The following is a 22,759-nucleotide window of genomic DNA, read 5'->3' as shown; positions in this document are numbered from 1 at the left end:
GGGAGGGATAAATAAACTATGAATAATTCAAAACTGGGACTTTTGTAACCTTCAGGGGAATGAGATTCTGAAGTGATCTTTCAGTAAAAGTAATGAGAATGAGACACAAAACTTCTTTTAAAAGGTAATAATTATACTGAAATATAGACTGTGATTGTCTGTGATATCAAGGGACTTAAACTAATGACCTAGGAAGCCACCTCCAGTCCTGTGTTTTTGCACTGAGCAATCATGCCAGAGAAAATAAGTATCCCCTCTCAGACAGGGTTTAATGTGAATGTTAAGGAACACATGGTAATTTTCAATAGCAGATTCACAGCCTATGTATTACTTAATCAAGCACAACACTGTTTTAGAGAGAAAAACTTTAAAATAAATAGTTGTAATCTAAAAAAAAAAAATAAATTAAATATTATACACATATAAAGAAACTCTAACTTATGACATTCTAGTGTAATAGGAAAAAAAAAAAACCTAGGACTAGGACTTAGGGGAAAAAAAAAACATATTTTTAAAATTGTAGAACCATTATATCTTCTTCAAGAACAGTATGTGTGTTACTAGCAAAGGAAACTAAGATGAGTTTTCTTGAAACTTCTTGTGAAAACTTTATCAAATATTTTGATCTTCTATGTGTTTCCACAGTACCTATAGTATTAATCCTGAACCTTGTGAGCCAAGGTGAGGATGCTTATAAAAAGCAGTTTGTTACAACAGAATACATGTTAGTAATTGTGTAACAGAGGAAAATTCATCTGCCTGATATCTGGCCTTGAATTCTAGGATTAGCATTAAAGCTATCATGTTACTGATAAGACCAGTCTTGAGAAGGAATTAGACTGAGACATGTGAAATCCAAATTTAACACCTCAATTCAAAAAAATGAGGTAATTCAGGCCTGACCCTCCTAAAATCAATGAAAAAAATGTCTCTGACTTTTACTGAAAGTAAGAAAAAGCTCATGCTTTTTTATTGCTTTGCTGGTAACTACAGTCTTATTAGTCTGAACTCAGCACAAATGTGTAAGCAATTTTTAGTTAAAGAAATACAGGTAAGTTAAAAATAAGATAATATATGTTCTGTATTTTTCATAGGTAGATCATGTAATGTATTGATAATCTGTGTTTTAGATGAAGAAAAAGAAATTAATCTAGCCTGTCAATTGGGAAAGTACTTATTATGACATCACTTACTGAAAGTAAGGAAGAATTGTAGAAGAACTGTACAGTAGGTAAGGATCTGGTAAGAAGCAGGTCGGGCCTAGAGTTTTTTGTGTTACTAAAGTTGGTCATGGGACTAGTTTCATTTACTATTTTCACAAATATCAAGTGGAAGTGTCCTAGTGAACCTTTAAGTTGTCAAGAAGGAAACAGCTTGAATTCTGTGGAGGACTGGGATGATACAGAAAGACCTGAAGGAGCTTGTGGACAACAGAAGTAGAAGCGAGATGAAATTAAGCAGTACAAAATGTGAAGTTCCATTCCTTGTGACTAATAAAAAAATATTCCAGGAGCTGGAAGCTCATCAGTTAAAAATGTCAGAGAAGAAAACACAGCTGCATTAATAAAATGCAGAATGATTGAAGCTCTGATAAGAAAATGGCAAATGCAGTCCTAAGCTGTCTCAGATAAGATATTTCTAGCAAAGACATGGAAGTATCAAAGCCATTCTACAAAGTACTGTGGAGACATAATTTTAAATACTGGATTTAAGAATGATGAATTCAATCTCAGTTGATGAGAGAAAAGAGAGCCTACTGGAAAGTAAAAGAGCACAGCTTGTTTAGGCTAGCAAAACAAAGGCTAAGAAGGGATATAACAGATGTTTATGAATACAGTGGGAGGGATAAATAAACTATGAATAATTCAAAACTGGGACTTTTGTAACCTTCAGGGGAATGAGATTCTGAAGTGATCTTTCAGTAAAAGTAATGAGAATGAGACACAAAACTTCTTTTAAAAGGTAATAATTATACTGAAATATAGACTGTGATTGTCTGTGATATCAAGGGACTTAAACTAATGACCTAGGAAGCCACCTCCAGTCCTGTGTTTTTGCACTGAGCAATCATGCCAGAGAAAATAAGTATCCCCTCTCAGACAGGGTTTAATGTGAATGTTAAGGAACACATGGTAATTTTCAATAGCAGATTCACAGCCTATGTATTACTTAATCAAGCACAACACTGTTTTAGAGAGAAAAACTTTAAAATAAATAGTTGTAATCTAAAAAAAAAAAATAAATTAAATATTATACCCATATATAATAACATTATGCAATAAATAAATAGGGAAAAAAAAGGAAAAAAGAAAAAAAAAGACACCTTACCCACCTCCTGATCCCAAAGTCTCCATACCAAAATAAATAAATTGAGAGACTATTCTGACATCTGAATGTTTTTCACTAAGTATGACAATGAAGACTGCAGCTCTGCTCTCTATAGATGTTCAACCCACCTTGTATGCAAAACAGGTTTCAACACAGAGAAGGGATTGGACTGCTGTCCTGTTGCCTGATCTGCATGTTACTCTGGACAACGCTTTCGAGATTTTATTGATTCTGTGTTTTGTCCCATATATGCTTACATGTGTTCAATACAGTTCTCAAGCTTAAATAAGTCTACTGAGAAACTCTCCTGGATGTCTTTAGGGTAACAGAGACAGAAGATACGTCTGTCAGTGGAGGCCTTTCCAGCTTTGATGATTGCTTATTGTAAACAAGAAAATCTCCCTCTGTCTGGAAGAGCTTTTCTCCTTGGCTGGCAGTTGCCGTCCAGAAGTTGACTTTGAATGCGGATTTATCTTGCACAGTCATTCTGCATCTCAAGGTTTTATACAGTGCCTTGACACAGCAAGCAAAGGTCTACCATAGGAGACATTGAAGTAAATAAGAATCTTTCAACCAACAATTAGCTTTGGATAATGCTTAAGGCATTGAAATTTATGGCAATCTAATGTTTAATGTTTAGTCTCACGTTTTTAAGGTTCACCTGCATTAATAAGCCTTTGAATGACATTTCAGTCTCCAAATTAGTAAATTCTGCAGTCTCAGTTACATAGAGCCTGAATACTACCCAACTTCTTTAAAAGTGTTTTCTCCTAATGAATGAAGCTTTTTTTCCACTGAATTCATTTTAAGTGGATGCAATCTCCCTCATTTGCAATCCCACACTGTCCTGTGTTGCTTAATTGCAGTTCTCATTTTAGTACCCCAGGCAAGAGCATATCTTATCCCCCATGCCAACATGAACTAACATTACACCTCTCTGGTTTGTTATGGATTATTTTTGTCTCCCCTGTTTCTTTTGTTGTTTGTTTCTTCAGTATACATTAAATTTTGATTCAATAGCAAGGGTGATTATTCTATGTTTATCTTTCACTGGTTCTATGTCTACTTTTTTGCTTTCTGGTCCTCCTTGGGGAAGGATTACACAGTCTCTGGAGGTGACAAGTCAGACAGTTGAAATGTCAGCACAGCATCTGTTAAAGAAAATAAATAAGTACAGAATACACACCCTGACTGTGGGAGTCAAACTTCATTTTTTAACTGGCTTTGGGTTACTTACAGTGTGCTGCAAAAAATGGAAGCAGAACTGTGCTTTATACCACTGCTTTACTTAAAATCTGATCTTTGCTGCAATGTAAACATAGACTTATATCCAATATGTATAGGAAGCTATCACTTGAAGATATATTGTATCATTTATTTAAAAAATTATCATATTGTTACTCTGTTTTTGAATTCCAGAGTATGTATATGAGTTTAATGTCATAAATCAAACCAACTCTTCCAACTCTTCCTTGTTTTTGTTTTTGGTTTTTGGGGTGTTTTTTGATGTGAATGTGGTGAATTTTGGCACTTTATTTTTCCTTACAGCTCTTGCATGCAATAGTTGGGAGAAATGTTGCACAGGGAAGTGAAACAGAATGAAGAGAGATCCTTGACGTGGCAAGACTTTGTTATGTCCATTTTCTTCCTATTCCAACCAACTTAGCTCTGGACAAAAGAAAGGATTTCTGACTGTTCCTCAAAGACAAGATGGACATCACTGTAAGTTCTGTATAACACAAGAAGAGATTTTTCTTCCACTGCATAAGGCTTAACACTTCTGTTCTGAAAAAAGTTTCTACAGCAATATTGAGAAAACTAAGGCTGAATTATATAAAAATAAGAAAAAAGCATCGCTTTTCTTTATTTCTTTAAGCAAAAGTGTGGCATTTTGGATAAAGAACAAGGTATTTATTCTCTTCTTCAGAAAACATTTTTTGCTAGAAGTGTACACTGTTTTAAAAGGGTGTGTAAGTATCTCATGTTACGTGTAGTTTTACAAGATCAGCCAGAAGCATTGTCCAAGTGGAAGCTTGCAATACTATGATTAGACATATTTCTCTCTTGAGAGTGGAAGAATGTCTGTCTTTATGATATTAGCATCTAAGGTATGTGTTTAGTATAATATATCATATCACATAGAGAATGTCTTTCCAGTTGCAGTGTGGGTAGGTGACAATGAGGGAAAGGGGAAGTTTGTCAAAGTGAGTATGTATTTAAGAAACTTACCTCTTAATCAATATGATACTCAAATTTCTTCAGCTACAGTAATGATAGTGGCTATTAACGTTGAAAAATAAATAGCTTGGTCCTGTACCAAATTGACATCTTATAAATTTAATTGATTTTGACCCCATCAAATGTATTAAATTTGCAAATTATGGAAAATTTGTCTTATTTTTCATTTTCAGCTTCATTTTTTTCTCCATAGGTTTAGATGTTACACTAAAAATGTCAGCAGACCTCCTGGAGGCAGGAAGTGAAACTCATTTCAATGTCAAACTACATTAATTCTGAGTGAAATCAAACTTACTCTCACATTTATTAAGGCAAGCAAGCCCTTGTGAAAAATTGCAGATTTTTAATAAGGGCATTTTCAGTGGTTCCATTCCATTCCGACAAACTCATAAATCAATTGCTGTCTTTCAGCCATTACAGATTTATCAGTTCATATGAGTAAATGTGACAGCTGAATGCTGCTGAAATCCGTACAGCAATATCTCTGTTACCATGATAAATGCAGCTTGGCCTCAAAGATGTGCTGTTTGGTTTGTTGAGGCTTTTGGTCTTTGGTTTTGTTTTGCCTTATTTTAAGTATGACTTAGACTATAAGAAACAAGAGGAAAAGCCTAGCCTAAACAATATTTTGCACTCTTGCCCCTTTCCCCAACAGTACAGTCAATGGTAAGCACATTTTCATCATGACAATATCCCCACATCTTCTTTCAGTTAACACTTAAGACAGAGAGGAAAATACAACTTTGTTTAAGACATTAGTTGTAACAGATAGAGGAAGGAGGATAAACATTATTCACTTCTAATATTTAGATAAAAATCCCATCCAAGTTCATCAGCATCTGTAGGACTCACCATAATTGTAACACATGGGCTTTCCTTTTCTTGTTGTGACGATCACATGACAATCATTTTATGTATAGTGTAAGGTTACCATATTCACTAATGGCATGTCCTAAGTGATTTATTGGTGTATATACAGCATTCAGTACTCACAGTCTTTATGGGCTAATTAAAAATATCAAATTTTATGGAAGGTGCCTTGTTGTTTATTTTGTTGGATTGTAAATTGTTAGAATGCTTTCAATAAATTATACATGCCCACAGCAGGGAAAAAAGTGCAGAAAAATTCTAATAAGGGTGCAATCAGACTAATAAGTAGAATATTCAAGGTCCATAATTTTGCATTGACAAAATTCTTTGAAAGCTGAATTTTGAGAAAGCAGAGACAGAACAGTAAGCTTATTTGAATGTTTCCAAATTTATGACAGTACCCAAACATGAATCACTTTTCAAGACTGCTGAATAGATATTTAGGAACATTCAATAGTACTAATTTGTGTCTACTGTTTCTTACTGCCACTCACGTAGCTCAGTAATTGAAATGCTGAGTAACAGTTTCACTCCTCAATTCTAATGATGCCCTTTATAATCTTCTTTTTAATGTAGTGCCTGAACTTTAAAAAGGTTGTTCGCTGCCAAATGTCAGTCCATTGCAAGATGTAGCAATGGAAACCCTCTTGTTTTATCCATTTTGCTAGATAAAATTGTTGTGGACCAATAAGGTTGTTGTATGTTTGGCTCCTGCCTCCTGTTTATTGAGTAAAAAAAGGGGTTAAAATAAATTCAATACAAACAGCATTTCTGGCCCAATGTCCCACTGATACCATCACAAACCAAGATCTTGTTATTAAATTTAGGGGGAGAAGAATCCAATTAGGCACCTTCTATTTCAATAGAAAAATCAACCTAAAAACAATTTCATAGAGAATGTAACCTGTTAGCAAAGATACAAAAATTAGTTCATAACTGTAAGCTGATGCAGACTTGACAACATTCAACATTGCAGCTTTCACCCAGATCAACAATTTACGTCCACTCCCAGTTTAAAGTATGAATCCTTTTCTTTGCAGGGAAAGCTCGACAAACTACTGAGATTTATCCTAGTATGAAATCACACTGGCAAACCCTGTTCTGCACTGATATTTTGCATAACTATGGTTGCATTGATGCAAAAAGTGCCTTGAAGTAGACAAAAGCTTTAATATAAAAGTCAATGGAAGAGATTGGTTTATCTTTCAGTAAAACTTTATTTGGTGCTGCAGGGCTACCTAACTGTGGAACGTTTTTCTGTCCACTCTGTGCTGTCCACATTAAGGCTGTTTTCAAACCATTTGTGTGTGTAACATTGGACTTTCCTATAGTGCACACAAGCTACTAGACTATCTCCTAAGTATAGCTACTCCAGGCACCACTAAAGGCTTATTCCTATCATAGAAATAACTGTGGTCTACTTTTCTTGCATCGGTTTGGAGGGTGTGAAGAAAACATATTTCTTCTCTCCAAGACCCTATCTCCAGCTAAAACAAGCACTCAACCAGTCTCTCACCTCTCATTTCATTCAAATATTCTCTCTGTAAGCACCTAACCCCCCCCCCATGGGTTTTTTCATCTCTGTTGCTTGGCGGGTGGATAAGAGGAAGACACTGAGGGTATGACCAAGAACAGCCTCCTTGAAAAGAGCTGACTATTTGGAGGAATACAGAAGAAAACAGAAATCACCTGGGCAAGAACTGTGTAATATTCAGTAGCTAGAATAAGAGCAAAAAGCTCATGAACCATAAAACCACATTACTCAATTCCTTCCATAGTTCAAACATAATGCCTGAATAATTTAATCAGTGCTTATAGGCTTAGCTGTGCCCTTGACACAGAGCTAAATGAGAAGACCTTGGCAGTGTGGGAACTCTTGGTTGAGCAGCCAGGCATTGAATCATGTCCTAGGTCTGTCTTGGAGCACTCAGCCTGCAGAGTGGTCAGGGAACTTTGATATCTTTAACAAATGGTTTAAAATCACCTCAAATGCCAAAACACTTGAGGTGTGCAACAAGAAATGTCCACTACAGCTTAAGAAACTTCAGCATGAACACTTGGTCTCCTGGTTGATCTCCTCAAGCTCCAGTGGACAGCCAGGTAAATGGACAGCTGTGAGCATTGCCTCATTCCCCTGACTTTGTTCTGAGTGAATTGGGAGGGATGGAGGGTGGGAATAAGTGGCTATAGCCACCATGATCTCTGGCTGTCACCCTGATTACAGTCTTTCTTCCCAGGTTTTGCATGGGCTGCCAGACCAATGGCTGGCTGTGAACTGTCCCCTTTTACAGCTGAGGTCTAAATAAGCTTCTCTACAGGATTATGCATGAGCCTCACTGGACAAGGATATGAAAGGGAGAGGAGGTTTGTCCCAACCACTGATCTGTAAGGGAGTCTTGCAGTTACTTTGATTAACATATATGTTAGTTGCAGGTATCCCAAGAGTCTTTGTGCAAATCTGGATCTCAGCTGCCACTTGTTCCGGACTGTACATTGCTATGTAAACTTTACCCATGCCTAAACATCGAACCATACACCGGCATTGCCTCTTTAAAAAGCAAGACTCTTGCCATTTGACAGCTCTGTTTCCAAACCTTGGTTTGCTTTGACTTGCCTTTTTTGGTTCCAGCCTTATGCAAGTCACTGATCATAGATGTCCTTGCTTGTGACAGAATGATATGGTGTGAAAAAGATGAAACAGCAAGCATGAAGGAAATATTGGCTAATGATACAAAGGCAAATTCATAAGCCTTGAAAACCATCTCTTTAATGTCCAGAATAATCTCGTAAGGTCTCACTGAAATATTGAAAATTTAGGTCCAAATTTCCATAGCACCTTGTGCCATATAATTAAAAAGAGATGAAGAACGTTCCAGTGTGAGCAGATGTTGGCAGTGCTTCCTGTATACTTTACACTCACTTTGCTTAGGTTCAAATACCTATGTAAACTGAGATGTCAAGCAGCAGGGATTGAGTTGTCTATTATTTTGAATGTGTTTGTATGTTGTATGTACTTCAGATATCTTTGATAGTATTAGCTATGTGATTAGGCAGTTCAGTAAAAAGCTCAGTAAACAAACAGATGCCAGAGGGTATTAACTATCCATAGTAATAACAATTCTGTGTAAGAAAAATTAATTCAATGGCAAATAATTCTGCCAGGAAAAAAGTATGTCTCCTATGAAAACAAGTATCTTGGTTTCACCTGGAGACCATTATCCTTTGAAAATGTTACACCCTGCAGATATTATTGACTTAATAGATGGCAAGTGAGAAACTTTAGGAGCCTTTTTTCTAATCAAATTGGTTTGTTTAGTATTAGTAAACATTAAAAAGTGTTGTTTTTTTAATTTTAAACCCTTACTTTTTAGACTGTTATCAAACTGTGTGCACCGTATAGCTTCAATGCCTGGTAGTTTGTTTTGAAAAGCTTTCCAAAAAGAGATGAGGGAACTAAATAAGTAAACATGCTCATTTGCTAGTACATTTTTCCAAGACTTAAAATAAAGTAAGTTTTATTTTCCGCCTGAAACTTCAAAATCATGTAAAGTTCCATCCTGTTTCAGTTACCTGAGATATTTGTGTCTGTTTGCCTGACAAATTCTTAAGAGTGAATACTTCTATGCTGTTGCTTGTACTTTCTGAGAGTTTTGAGCTGTAATGAAAGTAAGTGTAAAATCTTTGAAGATACAACCTTTGAAAGGCTGAGTAATGTAACTCTTAATTTTTAAGCACTGGGATTCAGACTGAAATCTATAGTTCTACATTAGGCTTCCTACACCAGGAAAAAAGGCTTCCCAGAATGGGATGCATAATGTCTTGTATGCTCAGCAGGGCACTGCCTGAAATGACATTAAGGAATACTACAAATATACCAAAACCCCTTCCACTTTCTGGGAATCAGATGCCCCTCTCTGAGCTGTATAGAAATGTCTCTTCCTATCTCCTGAGGAAAAATGCCTATGTCTCTTTTTTAAAAAATACAAAAATAAGTAATGAGCAGAAATAATGTCCTGCTTTCAAAGCAGCAGTGTGTACAGTAGCCTATTTGCAATGGAAGAAACTGAACATAAAGTATTTCATCCAAGGAAGGCATTCAGATCCATCTTCTAAGAAACTGTGTATCAGGCCTGACTCTCCACTCCCCTTTACGTTGGACGGTCCTGCATGGGTAACAAGAATATGATGCACCTATAGCCACTAGATATTTTAATGTTTGTCTTTTTGGTTTGGTTTTTTTTGGTTTTTTTTTTTTTTTGGTTGTTTTTGTTGTTGTTGTTGTTGTTTTTTTTTTAGGAATTATGCTTTAAATATACTCCAACACTAAAATTACAGCAGTCTCTGAGGAACTTTGACTTACACTGTGTGCTGATCTAGGGACTTAGTTTTATCCACATCACTCTGATCTTTGAAATAGATGTAACCCCAAGAATTAGTGAATGTTGCAGAGGCAATTTTGTATTGGTAAATTGAATTTCTTTGAGATAATACAACCAAACACCAGCATCATACCAGAACTCCACAAATAAACTGACTTCTTGTGCCTGCCCAAAACAATGCCACAGATCCCAAAATGGGTCTTAGTGTGATGGGAATAGTTCTTCCACTTGTAATCCCCACTACTTAACAAAAATCTAGACATGTTTTGTTGTGCTGCTTTATGACATATAAAGCAATGAAACAATGTTTAGAAAAAACAACTCTTTGTCACATTACATTTAAATTCAGTTCTTGTGTATTTTGAATAAAAAAATTTGTAGTCTTACAACATCAGGTGTGTAAAGGAGTAAAAAGCTAAATAACCATAAAGGAAATTGATTTCTGTTCACACTTCTGCCAATTATTTAGGAAGACAGTGTTCTTGTTAATATTAATTTAATTTAACTACATGGAAATACATTTTTCTTTGCAAAGGAGAAGGTATGGATCCAAAAATATGTTTAGATACCTTATTCCAAACTTCAGCCTGAAAAATGTTAAACCTTATTCAGCTAGACCTGGGGCTTCTAACTCTCTGCTGAAGGACTGACTGCAAGATTGCAGTCAGGATCTCACTAACCACATGAACCTTTCATTCCTTTGTGCTGGTGCCCAATCTCCACAGCGTCAGTAAGGTATGTTCTTCCTTAAAGTTGCTAGCAGCCTTTCAGATATCACACTTTACTGAGAAACATAAGTTTAACACCTTCCTGCTGGAGCAATGACTCAAAGTTGGTTTTTAACTGCCTGTTTTCTTCCTGGCATTGTACGAAAGATGAGCAGTGTCAGTAGATCTCTGTCATCTTTACTTAGTCTTTTGAAATAATAATGTTTTCTGACTTCTAGGAGTATGTTCTGGACTTTAGATCCAGCATGGTTACAGGTGATTAAAGCTCAGATGGGTGGGGTTTCAAGGATCTTTTAGGTTAGGAATTTGTGGTACTGTTCTGAAACATTAAACTCCTGTAATTGGATTCCATTCTGTGGAGCCAGTGATTAAAAATTTGGCACAGTTGGGCCTAATTTATTGAGGGCTAAATCCTTTCTTCAGTTTAGTGGCAATCCTCCCATAATTTCAGTAAGGGTTGACAAAACCACTGCTCTGCCTATTTCACCTATCTAGCAAATCTGTCAAAATTATTCCTTGGGAAAAATAAACCAAAAGTGAAAATAAGTTTGAAGAAATCCAATAGTAGGTCAAATATTCTTTTTTAGGGCTAAAGAAAGAAATACAAACTTGCAAACTACTGTTAGGTCAACTTTAAACTCAGTATGTAGCTAAAAAATAGCTCAACTGAATGTTACAAAAGGACCTAACCAGCACAGGTGAACTACGATTTTTTTTGAACAAAGACTTAATTCAGTGTATTCTTCATCATGAACCACATGGGTATTACTTTTAAAGAACTTAATTGTAAGCTTCCAACATGCACCAATTTACTCTGAGAATTTGGCCTATAGTCACAATACAGTTTTACAAAATAAATTATATGAACATTCTGATTTCAAATGAGAGGAAAACATCGAAGCTGTGAAAAAGCTGGATTAAAAGCCAGGAAAAAAGAAGTTTATGTTATCTTTCCAAGAGGAATATTTTATTAGAATTTGCACCTTTTATCCTTTTTAATAGACTACCCTATGTCTGATAAAATTAAACAGGATTTATATACTACTCTAGCAGGGGTTGCCATGTTTGGGAGAATGTTAAACTCTCTCACAAATTATTATTGATTTAAAATTATTCTGATTAGTTTCAGATGGCTGGAAAACTTTGCAAGTGGAATAAATCTAGATGTCTTCTTTGTGTTCTTAGTCCAGCATTGCCCTCATTATAGAAGCATCATGCGTAGGTCGTGTTGGCAGACTTTGCTTTAAAATACAAGTCTAGGCTTCATGTGAAGATTAAATAGCTGCCTTCTCATTACATGAAAGTTTCATGGTGCTTACAATGCAGGATCAGGAGGCAGTCAGAGAATAATGTCCAAGCACAAAAACTGCATCTGTAATACATATGAGGGTGCCTGGACTGCAGATGTCATTATTTAGCATCCTCAGTTCTTTTTGATGAGCTATCAAAATATACTGAGACTTATAGAACCACAATTAATATTTGAGAATTGAAAGTGTTTCTGTGTTACGTTTAGGAACCTTTACGTTCTTATAAAAGAAGTGTTATAATTGTCAGAGAGACTAACAAATCTTGTATTTTACTTGCTGGATCAGAACTGCTGTAAATGTTAAAAATGCCTGTTAATTATGAATGATCTCACTTCATTCTTTACAAATATCAGCCAAATTTCCAGTAGTTTTACAACTCTTTATAGGCTCATAACATCTCTGGGAGGGATTGTAAAAGATACACTGTAAAGAATGACACAACTCTTAGAGCAGTCCAGGCAAGGGCCACAGTGAAGGACTTTCATGCTTAGATTGTCTTCCTGTCTTCCCTCTCAGGTTGGAGAACGTATAGGTTGTGCTATTGCATTTAAAAGAATTCATTATCTGTTCATTTAAAAACATGGCAACATAGATTCACTAGCTTGATAACTAGGTGTCCACCTGAGGAAAAGATGCACCAAGCAGAAGATAAGAGATTTTTCTTTTTTTACTGTTTTTAAACACAGGTGTGGCAGCTACTGAATCTTCTGGAGTCTGGTCGCATAGTTTTGGGTTAAAATGGACTGCACTGGGGAGTCTGCTGAGAGTAATGTGTAGTCTTTGGCTGTTAACTGGACTTATGTATAGAGCACGTACTCACTCTATTGCTCTGCACTGTTTAAACTGATATGCTTCTGTATATGTCCAGGGAGTGACTCCTTAAAAGACAGGGAGCTCCACTGTCTAACACTGAACCATCGCTAGACTCAGGCAGCAGCTGAGCAGAGGGTTTCAAGCTGCTTACTTTGAAAGTTTAGATACTGTTGTTTTAGGTCCCTAAGCCCTTTTTTTGCATTCAGCCCTTTGTGTCATGAGAGGGCATAAATAGGAATGGACATAATATAATTGTAGAATAGAATAGAATAGAACAGAATATTTCAGTTGGAAGGGACCTATAATGATCTTCTAGTCCAACTGCCTGATCACTTCAGGGCTGACCAAAAGTTAAAGCATGTTATTAAAGGCATTGTCCAAATGCCTCTTAAACACTGACAGGCTTGGGGCATCAACCACCTCTCCAGGAAGCCTGTTCCAAGGTTTGAGCACCCTGTCAGTAAAGAAATATTTCCTAATATCAAGTCTGAACCTTCCCTGATGCAGCTTTGAGCCATTCCCAGGCCTCCTGTCACTGGATCCCAGGGAGAAGAGATCAGCATCTCCCTCTCCGCTTCCCCTCCTCAGGAAGCTGTAGAGAGCAATGAGGTCGCCTCTCAGCCTCCTTTTCTCCAAACTAGACAAACCCAGAGTCCTTAGCCGCTCCTCACAGGACATGCCTTCCAGCCTTTATACACAATAATAATGTATGGGCAAAGAGCAAATTAACTGATGGCTCTTGTATACATCTCCTCAGAACACAGCGATGTAGAGACATTGAATGCACATGAAAGTCAAAGTAATATACAGAAATAATCAAATACTATCAGATAATTCCTATTTCCAACTCATTGCCCACTAGCTATCACAAAGGAAAGATTTTTCAATTTGGACAGTTATGTAGCTAGCTATAACATCTAAAATTATGTTGGATAATATATTTCTGTTTTCAGAATGGGGATATATCACCACCATTCCGGATATTAAGTTAATGTTATAAATAGTTCCTGGCACCTAAAGCATTTAATAATTAGACAAATGGGAGAGAATGAGCTCCTGAGCTTCTACATCTTGAAACTATTTTCTCTTTTGTTAAGAGTTACACATAGCTATGGATTGGGTGAAAAGTAGCAAATGGGTTAAAAGAAATAATCCCAACCAAAGAAATCATTGTCACAGGAAACGTTAGGGTAAATGCTAGGGCAGATTGTTTGCTGTGTGATGATTTTATTTGCAGTGTTTTCATCTTCGTTTTTACAAAGATTAATGTAAACACTGTCACTTTTTTGATAGATATTGATGCAGTAGTAATTGTCCTTTTTTTTTTTCTTGACAAAACTAGATTATTTTGGAGGCGGAAAGCTTATTGCATGTTCCAGTCAGGAAATGCTGGCAGTACTTTTGTAACTAAAATAGCTATTTATTTATTGATGTTTCAAAAAATGATCAGCAGTAAATAACAATAAAAGACAGCTCATCCTTCAGCTGCCTGATTGGCTGATGTCAATTTTATGTGTGTCCTGGTTTCGGCAGGGATAGAGTTAATTTCTTTTCTAGTAGCTGGTACAGTGTTTTGGATTTAGGATGAGAACAAAGTTGATAACGCACCGATGTTTTAGTTGTTGCTAGGTAATGCTTACACTAGCCAAGGACTTTTCAGCTTCCCATGTTCTACCGACTGAGAAGGCTGGAGGTGCACAAGAAGCTGGGAGGGGGCACAGCCAAACTGGCCAAAGGGACATTCCATACCATGTGACGTCATGCTCAGTACATAAACTGGGGAAAGCTGGCCGGGGGGGGCCGCTGCTCGGGGACTGGCTGGGCATCGGTCGGCGGGTGGTGAGCAATTGTACTGTGCATCACTTGCTTTGTGTATTATTATTATTATTATCATGTTATTATTATTATCATTTTATTTCAATTATTAAACTGTTTTTATCTCAACCCACGAGTTTTTCTAACTTGTGCTCTTCCAATTCTCTCCCCCATCCCACCGGGCGGGGGGGAGTGAGCGAGCGGCTGCGTGGTGCTTAGTTGCCGACTGAAGTTAAACCACGACAATGTGGCATAAGTGAGAAGTGAGGCAAATGGAATTGAACACTGTGAATGGATAACGGTGTCCCACAGCAAGTTAAATGTTGAGGCACTGTTAGTGAAGGTATCTAAAATAAAAGCTTAGGTGAGGCTGAGGCATTTATTTTCAAAGCAGGAGACAATTTTCCAGTCACAAAGTTTAATTCCACTGTGACTATTGCTATTATATGAAGTATTAATATTATAAAATCAATAAATAAATGAAAGTGTCTTTGTGGATCAATGGAAGAGCTATCTGCACCAAAATCCTGCGTTTTGATTGTCTCAGGCTACAGGAATCTTCCCCATTCCATGCATGCTGAAGCTAGTTTATTTAGAAGCAGGAGATATAAGAAAACAAAAAATCAAGGTGAAGTTCAAAGTGGTGTAAATTAACTTTTTGGTAAAGTTCCTTACATTAAGTCTGAAAGTTTTTCATAGGAGGAAAAAAATAAAAAAAATACATTAGTAAGAGCGAAATCCAAGAACAAAATGTGTCATCAAATAATTAAAAAAGGGATGATAGACAGAGCCCAAACTGGTGGAACATACATGTTGAGAGGGTCAGAAGACATCAGTACAGATTCACCTTCAAATTTTAAGTCAGGAAGTGAATTAGAGTCTTAACTGAATTAAAATCTTTATTTGTCAGGTAAAGATATTTTTAGTTGTGAACGGGTTCATTTGTGGACACTGGAATTTTGAATGCCTATGTTAATGACATGAAGTCATCTAGAGGTCTTTCAGTCACTAGAGTGAGTGAATAAAATACATTTTCTTCCCATTTGTTCTTCTACTGCTTGCTCTACTGCTGTTTTACTGTCTTCTCACCCTAACCATGAGGTGACCTTATCTGGTGGCAGCTTCGGGAAGAAAACACATGATCTGAGGCATGATCATAGTCCTACAAAGAGGTGTTTTTTTTTTCTCTGGTTGAATGTTGCTGTCTCTCTGTAGCTTCCTTCACGGCTTTTGGACCAGTGCAGATGTCTTTGTTCAGAGAGTTGGGTTTCTCAGTTCTTCTAGGGCTTTTGACTTCAGAGGACATCTGCTGTTTAACACTGTCTGAATATCCAGTTCCTGTGGGAGGATGTAGAACCAGTTTGCTGCCACTCAGGGTTGGTATAGTTGGCTGGAGGTCTCTCCAGCCAAATGATGGTGTGATGTTGGAGCATGGAATCATATTCACACTACCCTGAATCTAACCAGGCTGAGCAGTTCTTCTCATAATGACATGATTTTCAGAACAGGATATAAAAGAATACATATGGGATGCTAGGATATGAGTCCAATGCTAGGACTCGTTCACTCTGTTTCTAGAGTAATTAAAACTGATACCACATATTAATTTGACTGTCCAGGCTTGAAGGGATTTAGCCTCGAACACTTTTCAAAAGCTTGCTAGATGTCTTTTTGCATTTTATATAACTGGCTTTTAGGCACTGTGGAAAACATTGTCTTCTTTTTACTGCTTTCCATTGGTCAGTCTAGAGAGGAGAAATTCAAGTTAATCCAGAAACTATGATGTGGCTTCAAAGGGTCTTGCAAAAGTGACAGCATTGATATTGAGTGATATCAAGTGACAGTGACTCAGGAAGTTTGCTTCCATTTTCACCTGTGCTGTTGATGTGCTTTGCCATTTAGCCTTTCTGCGCTTCAGTGTCAAAATACAGGTTATAATTAGCATGTTGGGATCTTCAGGTGAAAGGCTTTCTACAATCAAAAATATTACTCTGGTGAAAGCTAAAGTAAATTGTACTTGTTAATAGAATGCTATTGTATATTTTTAAAACTACCTCCTTGTTCCTGCTTTGTGATCTGAAAACAACTGACCAACAGTTTTTTATTTCATTAATCTATTGACGGCAATACCAGTTTCAGTTCTGATTGTATCAAAATATTTCACAGCCAGATGCTTATGCATAAAGACAGTATTTTATTTTGACAGATAAACAAGGAATACAAAAACCTCTAGGAAAATGTATCTTTCAGCTTAGAAAAGAAAACCTGCTTTTTCTGACTTTCTTGACATTTTGAACTCCACTTGGGAGATGTTTCATTTCTGTGTGTTGACCAGGAAGCAGTTGGCTGAAAAGACAAAATGCTGTATGTGAGTGAGGGGAAACACAGAGAATATGAAGAACATACACAAAAAATAGGGAAAAGGTTAAAGCGGTATTTTGAGCGGTCAGTCTTCTCTAGGAAATACTAAAGCAACAGCTTCTTTAAAATGTCACTAACTGGATCTTTTTTGACAAAAGCACAAACCTTTTTTTTTTTTCTCTCCAGTGAAAAGGGTTGATTTCATCAGAAAAGGAGAAGTATCAGGAAGATTTGGGAGTTTTGGTCATTAAAGAATCAGAATCACATTCTGTGTTTTTTGGAAGTTTTTAATCATTTTTTCTGACTAAAACGTGAAACCATTTCAAATGAGCTTGTGATTTGTTTTCTTAACCCCCACTGTGTATTACTTGGGCACAGGTCTCCTGAAGAACTTCTTCTTTGTGGTCTATTAATGGTTTTGGCTTTCCTTCCATTTGTAAACTTAAGCTTGGTATAACTTTCTTCTTTCTGAAAAGGATTTGGCTAGTGTTCTTGCAGTGTTGGCCAAAAAGCAACCATTGACTTGCAGTCAAACCCATCTTTTATTTCACATGCTGAGAGCAATAAAGTCAAAAAAGAAGAAATATTCATGGGAGAGCATTCACTCTTTACTTCCTATGTAACAGTCTGCATTGAACTGAAAAGAAAATTGTAACCTATCTCTAGAAACAGCAAAATGCTAAAAATGTAAAGGTTCAGTAAACAGAAAAGAAAATCACAACAGGGACAGATACACTTTAAACATTTATAGATCATGTCTGAAACAATACATTTAGTGGATTGTATGAGTTTCAATCACCTCTAGAGTCATCCATTAAAATAAAATGAAATAGATTGTAGAATTGCTGTTGGATTTTAGGGTCATTTTTTTTCCCCTGGGTTGCAGCCATGAAACTCCATTAGCTTTGGCTCTTTTATTTAAATACAATTTTCTCAAAAAATCGGAACCTTGCAGTCAACATTGAGTTGAGGTCCAGCTGCTTTTACATTTGCTGTGAGACATGAGCTAAATCATATCATTTGGACTTCCAGTCTTTTAAACAGCCATAGTTTCACTACAAAAGCTTTTCAGCTAAGCATTATGACTGAGTGAAATTTCTGCTTCTGGTTGCTGTCCCTGAAGTTGTTATTCTTTTGCTGCTTCATTTTGACTTGTCTAGGGATATTAGAACTGTTATTGCTAGTGGTATCAACTTACAACTCAGCTTAAATTTAGTACCAAACTTTTAGAATGCCATTTACCATCTGCTGAAGCCTTAAGGTGCCTGGCAATAATTCACATAGGAATATTCCCTATTAGACTTGTGTTACGAAGAGCAATCTTCATAGATATAGTTTCATTCCATTCTCCAAATTGGTTTTGAATTTGCTTGTGACTGATTTTAGTCACTAGAGCAGAGTGGAAAGCACATTTTGAAAAATCTCCTGTCTCACTTTCCAGAACTGTCCTTTTTTTTTTTTTTTTTTCTTTTTAAAAAGGGAACCTCACAGCCATATGCTGTACAGTTATCTGTGATCTATTGGTCAAACTCTGCTTGATTAATGCATGACTGCAACACTTCTCTCCCCACTGGCAAACTGCTTTCCCACCAGTGGTTAAAAAATGATTGCTGTGTACTCTTAAGCACATACTCTGACATCTCCATTCTTAAATTAATCCAAAAAGACAAGAAAAATAGTCTATGAATTCCTCCACATTAGGAAGCTCTGGTGTTTACTCTGAAGCAAAAGAATCTGTACGGTGGGAACTGAGATGCACTTTTGGCTGTCCACATTGTAATTTCTGCAACAGCCATGTTATTGGGTCATAATGATTAGGACATGGATTATTGTCTGATTAGTTTGTTTAGAGTCTGATTACTGTAACAGTAGGAGAGTTAAACTGCCTTAGAAATCTGATATCTTGGTATTTCTTTTCATAGCTCCCATTTATAACTGCTAAATAGCAGCTGAGTGAGTGGGGCACTACTATACTTAAAGGATTGTAGCTTTTGTTCAAAAAAGGAATCATTTAACAAAATAGGAGATATCACTACAAATGTAAGAGGTAGAAATGTAGCAATAATGCTATATCAGGGCTGACAGTTAAATAAATTATAAGCCTGGAGAACAGCTAAAATGATGTAAAGAATGAACATCAAAAGAAAATGGAAATTTAGATACATTTTAAATCCAGTTGTGAGAAAACAGCAGCAACATACAATCAGTACCTAACACAACATGTGCAAGTAGGTGAATTATTATCATCTTTAGGTTTTATAGCTGCATAGGTAGGTTCACCAGACTTCCTGTCTCCTAGAAGGGGGACTGTGAATTAGGAGGGTCCCTCCTAAGAAAGGGACCTCTTTCTTAGGAGGGGAACTTGGGAGCCAAATGAAAGAATTTTTTGATTAATTAAAAAAAAAAGACACAAAAGAAAAGCTGTCCCCAAGATTTCTGAAGCCCAACTCCAGCAAAACTACCATTTTGATAGAAAATAGTACCAAGTAGGTATGAAAAGCTGTTACTCCTGCAATTACTTCCTTCTTCTTCATAACCATCAGTGCTTCACCAGGATAGGGAGTTTAAATTTTGGAAGCAACAAGTATTGTGGAAGTTATATAATTCTGTCACTGATCTGTTCTAGCTTTGCTAGAAAAATGCCCCACACTATTTTCAGGAAATGCTGTTTTGACCTACAAATGTGCCAAGGTGATCTTGGTACTTAATGCTTTCATTTTTCTTAGTCTTCCCTGCGATTCAGCTTTAAACCACTGCTGTCCTTCAAGATTCTGATTTTCATGAAAATTTTAGAAATTTTGCATTTCTTAGAAATTGTATAGGGCTGGACACATCTGTTTTCTAATGGCACTGTAGTCCATGTTCCCACCTCTATTTTTACCATGCATATGTTGCATAGCATGTGGGAGACAGCTGAATGCTGAAGATCCTAATATGGGAAAGCCTCACATGTAGAAGAATAATTATTCCTAACAGCCTTCTTGACCTGAATAGAAAAAGTGAGGCAAACCAGAATGTTTTGGTATTCCCCTGTTGTCTCTTGGAAACCTACTAGTAAAATTAAAAACATTTTGTCTTTACTGAAATAAGTAAAGAAACTCCCATTGCCTCTGCAAGGGTGAGGTTTGTAAGTTAACTGTCTTATAGATACCAATGGATGAAAAAACTTAGTTATAAGCTAATTGTTCACATTATTTAATAATTTTGTTATATTATGCTCTAAAAATGCTATAACAAATTTGTTTTTATTCAGTAGGTTTTGGAAGAATTGTTTACATTTTACAGCTATATCTTACCAGCATATTAGCGCAAGAAGTATCCCACAGGCAAGACCATAAGGCACGCTCTATATTATTCAGACAATGTAAGAACAGCAGTTCAAACATCTACCTGAACTGCCTCTGGCAAGTCTGTAAAATGTCATATAAAGTATCTTTAAAGCAAAGAAAGGAATAAGATATTACATATATGCAAGAAAATATTCTCTTCATGGATAGAAAAAGTCTAGGAAGAAGTCAGCTGAAGAAATTTATTATGTAGTAAGATGTCCACAGTGTGCGAGTTATGCAAACTCTTCAGAACTTGCAGCAGAAAGAAAACTAACTTAAGCACATGAAGGCATGTACCAATTCTCCCACAATTTTTGATGGGGAGCAAGCTGGTATGAGAAAACAATACATAAATTACCTTGAATCTCTGCCTGTCCTTTGTCCCAGACCTCCTATTCCTTGCAGAAGAACCTTCCGTGGCTCTTCTGCAATATTTAGTATTCAGTCTGCTCGCCAAACTTTGGCTATTGCGCTTTCCTAGGGAGGCACTGTGTCCTCTATTACTGTGTTCTATGATGACATAGCCAAGTAATCTCTTGCCTATGCCCTGCTGCAGTCAGTCTTTTGCCCCTGAACAGTATTCTCATGCTTCTGTCCCAGAGGGCACCATATATATTTGAAATTACAGAGTGTGAGAGAGATGTCATTATTTTTAGAGAGAGCTATTTATCACAAAGGAAGAGAGAACAGTTGGCCAGTGCTCTCTCCTGTGAGTTGTTTCTTAATGACATCTGAATGCTAATGGGGCAAATGCCTGCTGAAAGCCAGCCCATCAATTTTTTTCGGAAAATCATTTACTGAATGGTCTTCAGATTAATATACCTTAGTAGAACAGATTGACTTTTTTTCCTCTTTTGCAACAAAACTCCCACTGTGTCCTTGTTTGTAACTTCTTTTGAATTCTTTGCTTTCCAGTGATTTCAAGGTAGAATTATGTTATGAAAATGTCTTAATGAAAGTGACACATTTTAGGTTTTTTTCCCACTTCTTAAATAATCCATGAGAAAATTGATGGGGTTTGAACTAGCACTTAAGAAGAAGAAAGTAAAAAGAGGGACAAAGTTTGTGGGGGAATAATTTTCTCTCACAGTACTGTTTTTACTAGGAAAGAATGCTAAACATTGCATCAAAATTTTATTTACTACTGCTCAATAGTAGTCGGGTCAGCCATTTTGGGAAAAAAGAGGAAAAAAAAGAAAAAAATTAAAGTAGTGTCATAACTATTTCTAAAAGTTCTTCTAATCTTTTTTTTTCCCCTCCTTTTTTTTAGTTTAACAGACAAGGAAGAAGGAGAACAAATATCTGAGAGAAGATTTTCTTGTAAGATTTTTTATAGGCTGTCAATACTGATATTTTTCTAATTTTCTATTTTATTTTGCATTGAAATTGTAACTTCTTTTGCAAATATATTCTTTCCAACTTAATCACATCTTTTATAACAACAGACTTTTCACTAAAAATAAATTAATTCATTCTGCTAGACTTCTCTAAATTGATTGCATAGGATTGCATTCTAGACGTTTATATGTTATGTGTGACAAGATAAACTCTTAAAGCAATTGATAATTTGCATCTTCAAAAAACTGGTTTCCATGAACCACCATCAGGATTTACGACTGGTGTGTCTGAGCTCCTACCTTCACTCTCTTGGATTGGACACCAAAACCCATTCGGATGTGTAAGCTGCAATTTTTAACAGGACTTGTGCTGATATTAACCCATCTTAGGAAATCTGTATATTATAGTCAACAAGACTCCAAAGACCAAATTGCCACTTGGACTTAAGCATAGGTAGTGGAATGGGAGATGGACAGTACTGGCTTATATAGCTCAAATTTCGGAATCAACCAGTAAATTTATTAAATTTGAGGGGTGTGGTGTGGTTTCTAATGTAGAAGTTATCCCTGCCTGCCATCATGTGACTTGATACAGAAAAGCATGTGCTCCAGGCAATGCTAATGCAAGAGACCCAAGCAGGTGGCTAAAACCTGCTTAGTCTCATCTTTGCTGCCATCAATTCATGTCCACTGAATGTGATAAAAAGATCCAGGTGCTCAAAAAAGATGAGCCAATCTTCTAAAATACAAATGAAAGTGTATTAGGAAGTTTTAGATTTGTTTTTTCTGCCTTTGCAAGAACATGTTCCAGGTAACGTATCAATAAGTTATCAATAAGTTACCAATGGATTTCCGGAGGGCGGACTTTGGCCTCTTCAGGACATTGGTTGAGAGAGTCCCTTGGGAGACAGTCTTGAAGGGCAAAGGAGTCCAGGAAGGCTGGACGATCTTCAAGAAGGAAGTCTTAAAGGCACAGGAGCAGGCTGTCCCCATGTGCCGTAAGAAGAATGGGCGGGGAAGACGACCAGCCTGGCTGAACGGGGAGCTCTTGCTGGGACTCAGGAAAAAAAGGAGAGTTTACCACTTGTGGAAGAAGGGGCAGGTGACTCAAGAAGAGTACAGGGATCTCGTTAGGTCATGCAAAGAGGAAATGAGAAAGGCAAAAGCCCAGCTAGAACGCAATCTGGCCGCTGTCGTTAAAGACAACAAAAAGTGTTTTTACAAATATATTAATGACAAGAAGAGAGCCAA

The sequence above is a fragment of the Aptenodytes forsteri genome, unplaced genomic scaffold (genome assembly GCF_000699145.1).
Source record: "Aptenodytes forsteri isolate BGI_AS27 unplaced genomic scaffold, ASM69914v1 Scaffold69, whole genome shotgun sequence".
NCBI lineage: Eukaryota > Metazoa > Chordata > Aves > Sphenisciformes > Spheniscidae > Aptenodytes > Aptenodytes forsteri.
This window is presented reverse-complemented; position numbering follows the sequence as displayed.